The sequence below is a fragment of the Seriola lalandi genome, unplaced genomic scaffold, assembly GCF_002814215.2.
Source record: "Seriola lalandi dorsalis isolate HSWRI2012SDOR001 ecotype SW California unplaced genomic scaffold, Sedor1 jcf7180002053951, whole genome shotgun sequence".
NCBI lineage: Eukaryota > Metazoa > Chordata > Actinopteri > Carangiformes > Carangidae > Seriola > Seriola lalandi.
In genome coordinates, this window is record NW_019524504.1 from 8,736 (window position 1) to 13,296 (window position 4,561).

At 43.9% G+C, this 4,561-nt stretch overlaps 1 long non-coding RNA gene across 1 annotated transcript; it reads left to right on the top strand.

Moving 5' to 3' along the window:
* The first annotated feature begins 72 nt into the window (after positions 1–72).
* Positions 73–1,069, top strand: LOC147819346 (uncharacterized). Its single transcript, XR_015437021.1, has 3 exons — positions 73–461; positions 558–695; positions 780–1,069. It is a non-coding gene; the product is annotated as an uncharacterized LOC147819346 (long non-coding RNA).
* The last annotated feature ends 3,492 nt before the right edge of the window (positions 1,070–4,561 follow it).

The following is a 4,561-nucleotide window of genomic DNA, read 5'->3' on the forward strand; positions in this document are numbered from 1 at the left end:
CCCCCTCCAGGTGACAAAGAAGCTGCTGCTTCTGAAACAGTTGCCTGGGTTACCTGTGTTGGATTTCCAGGATGGCGGCCGGATTGATGACGCCACATCTTGGAGGTGGACCCCCGGAGGTTCCTGTTGTCTCATTGAGGCATAGCGGTCCTCGCTGGATGGGAAGCACAGGATGTTCGGCCTGACTGTTGCCATGGTGATCCAGAGGATCTCCTGGGAGGAGTGGAGGCTCCACTGTTGGAGGAGGACACATGGGGCAGAGGAGACGCTCCTCCTCATCCAGGATCTCCACGTCACCCTGGACGTCTCTTTGCTGGATTCTCTCTGCATCCAGGACACATGGAGACACAGAGGAGCCTCACCTGCATTCAGGACCCAGCAGGTGCAGCTGTACACAGACAGGTAGACGGACAGAGGGCGGGGTCAGCCTTCTGGTTTCCACCTTAACCACTTCAGCCCAGGTACATGCGTGTGTCTCAGAGCTTGTGATTCAGTATATTGTGTATTATCATTTCATGCAAACATAAAACTTGTGATCCAAAACCTTTTTCCTCAAGCCAGTGCCAAGTACTTCCAAGCTCCTGGCAACACCTGCCAGACAGAGCAGGAGGAAGAGCGAGTTGTCTTCCCTCCCAGAGACCAGGAGAGGCGACGGGGAAGAACACCTCCTGTCCTGGGAAGGAGAGTCTCCAGAGGTGAGATTCACTTCAGATATCACTGTTTCCTCTCATGAATATCAGATCTATATTAACACACACTGCTCTCTGATTATCTCTCAGCTGTCTTCTTGGACTGAACTCGGGTCCTGCAAACTGGGCCAGTGTTAGCCGCCTGGTGGAGGCCGTTTGCAACCGGCTCTGCGTCTTCACCCGGTGGCCACGTGGTCCAGAGGAACCGTGAGGACTCGCTGGTCATTCAGTCTCCAGGATCATGTGGCATCAGAGAGGCGGTGCTGACAGTTCAGATTGTGAAGCAGGTGTCAGTGTAGTACAGCTCATGTTCATTAGTTTTATTCACAATTTCATTGTTGTCATCGAAAAGGTTTTTAATAAATAAACCTGTGATTAAATTGTACTGAGTGTTTCTTCATATTTACCATAAATGTAAACCAATAAGATTTACCCTGAAATTACAGAGAAGATCTTTAAATTGTTCGTATGGATATTAACCTTTATAATAACAAGCTACATTTTTAATTACAGATAATTACTGTCATTTTACACAGATTTGTATGTAATTTAAGAAAGCAGAAAAAATACTGTATAAATAATAGGTGTTCTCTTGTCGTTGGTCCTCGGTGGAAATCGTGGAAATTCGCACGGAGAAATCGAAGTGAACTGACGAGAGCGACCTGACTCACCTGTGGCAGGTGTGGATCAGCTGACAGAGGAGGACACCTGGGGCCTCGTGCACCAAAGCCTGGAGTAGAATTCACTCTGAAACGCACCAAAAAATATTCTGCTTCTTTATTCTTCCACTGCAACAGTTCAGAGGGAAATATTCGACTCTCTACTCCACTACACTTTAGTTTATAGTGTGAGAACTGAAACACTTCAGGTCACATTTTAAATATAATATTTCATCCAACTGAGTCAGAAGTGACTGTCAGAGTTCATCTGAAATAAATAAATAAATAAATAATGGTTCTTGTGGGATTAATATGGATGAACATTTATTTCTGTATAAAGTAACAAAAACGTTTGGAAACTACAATGAATGACAGATGATTAGTTCAGTTTAACTAGATTAAAAAACAGAATGTGCTTTTATTTTAATCTCTAGTTTTGTATTGGTCAGTCTCACCTGTGTGTGATTGGCAGCAGGTGAGGAAGACACGCCCAGAGGGGGCGGGGAGAAGGGACGTAAACACGGAAGATCCACCGGTCAGAAAGTTTGGCGTAATGTCAAGTTGGATGCGAACCGCGGTAAAACTAAAAGAAGAAGAAGAAGAAGACGGAGGTCGGAAAGTGTCGAAGGAGACAGAGAAATGTGGCGGGAGGTGGAGAAACTACTTACATCTTTGTCCTCTTGGTGTCGGCTAACTGGTGTGGAATGTTTGTTAGCCGCTAAGCTAGCGGGGGGGGATAGAGATGCTAAGTGCTAAGCTAGGCTGCTAGCTAGGCTGCTAGCTAGCGCCGCAGCGGGACTACGGGAGCCGGCGCGGGAAGAACACGCACCGCGTACAGAGGAGGTGTGTTCCCCTTTGATTATGTGTTTGGTTCATAATATTAACATTTTACTGACTTTTAACTACTCAACACTTTATTAAAATCGACATTAAGATTATTTATTAATGTCTGATTGTAACATGGTGAAATTAGCCCAAATATTCATCTTCATCTGTTGTTTGTTGTTTAGTCTATATTTGTTTACATTTTTGAAAAATGAACTATGCTGATTTCATCATTAGTAGTTCCTGTTTGGTTTTTAAGATTAGATGTATTGACGATTATCAATATGTTATATTTATACTGCAGAAAAGTAAGAAATGGGATGAATGTTGAAGTTTTTTCTAAGCAGGTTTGTGGACGTTTATTTGTGACATCAGAGATAATGAAGTGTAAACTATAAATGAATGAAATTAATCTTAAAATGTCTGCGAGCTCAGATTTGACTGAATTTTGACTAAATATTGACACAAATTGGGTTTTATCCTACCTGAACTTTCTCCATGAACAATTAATGAACGCATAGGTAACTTCCTGTTGTTTTTAGATCACCTGTATACACCTGACCTTTGACCTCACTCAGTATCTTCCCCTCACATCTCTCTGCACCCCCCTTACAGAAAACCTCTGGACTATATAACCTTTGGAAACTCATTAGAACAACTTGCCAAGTCCATGTTTTGAGCCATAAACTGAACCAGTCTTTCAGGTTTCAGCTGAAGAGGATGATGATGATCAGTGTGTGTTGTCACAAATGAACAAGTTAATGAAATGACTTGTGTTGGACTTTTCAGGTGTTACAAGGTCACATGACTCTTCAGTTCCCGCCTCCTGCTCTCCTTCCTCTGGCACCAGCATCTCTCCAGGACTGAAACGCAGCTGTAAGTTCAACACTTCTTTTCTTCACTCATTGGTCTGACAGAGGAGACTTTTACGTTTGTTGTTATCAACTGTGAGCAGAAGTATTCTGGGAAAAGGTTGTTAAGGAAGTAGAGAAGTTGCCATAGCAACTCCTTCAGATTTTGGGTGTCATTGAAAGATGAACTGAGTTGTTTTGGTAAGAAATCGTCTGTAGTCGACAGACATCTCTGTGGTTTAAACAGTATATAAAGATGGTCGTAACCTCTGTGACGTCCCGCACGGGTGGTGGGTCCAGGTGGGCGGGGCTTGGTGACTGCTTTGTTGTGACATCACAAAGTTCCAGAAGTCCTGACGGCTGGTTTTAAGGCTCAGTTTCTGAATACAGGCTGTGTGCATTTCTCTGTGGACTGAGGCTTTGATACTTTCACAGTATTAATATAGAAGCTAGAGCTGATCTATAATCACACTACACATGGACACAGACCTTTACACTGGACGAGCTTTAATAACTCTGAGATAATGTGTTTGTTGTTGTGTAGTTTGGGTGAAGTGCACCTTTAATGCTGTGTGTTGTTATGAGTGGATCCTCAGGTACAGTGAGTCAGAGGTCATGACTGTAACTTTAACAAATAACAGTGAGTGAGAGGAGGCGTATTGATATTTAGATTGGATTGTTGTGTGTGTGTTGAGGCTTTGGTTTGGGTTTCTCTGTGACCTTGTTGTCTCGGCCGGACGCTCGCTCAGCCTGATCCGACCTGCCCGGCCCCTTGTTTGGTTTATTGACTGACCGCAGACGTGCTGCTTCACCTCGATTGGCTTAAATGGGTTTTCATTTTTTATTGGCAGGCCGGTGACGGGGCCGTTTAGTCGAGGCTCTTTACACTTTAACAGCTCGGGGTTTCAGAATGTGTTTTACAGGCTCTCGTAAAATCAAACAAAATGAAATAAAATCAAAAGGAGACGAGGAGCGAGCTGTGCTCAGCAGAAACCGTCCAGAGGAAACTGTGTGTGTGTGTGTGTGTGTGTGTGTGTGTCTCTGTGTGTGTGTGTGTGTGTTAGACCAGGATGAGGATGATGAATAATACGCAAATTTCAGTTTTTAGTAAACCTGCTGAGAGGAGTCCACAGGTGGAATCAGGGGGTGGGACCCTCCGTGAGACCCTCCCTGTCATATCATGTCATATCATGTCATATCATATTAAAACACCTGGTCCAACTGTGGGATTTCAGGTGTGTCCTGGTCTGTGCTGGACTCAGTCTGGTCCAGTTCTGCGAAGTCTCCTGGTTCAGTCTGTGCTCAGGTCACTGCAGCAGCTCTGACACAATTTAATAAGAAATGAAACTAATTTTCTGCCTTTTTTTGCATGAAAAATCATTTTAATGATGAATTATTATAAAAATAGTTGCCGATCATTTTTCTCTTGATCAGCTGATCGATTAATGGACTCTGGACACCACATGGACTAACATGTGAGCCGGGTCAGACCAGAACCAGAGTCCACAGCAGCAGTGATCAGGCCGTGACCTCAGGT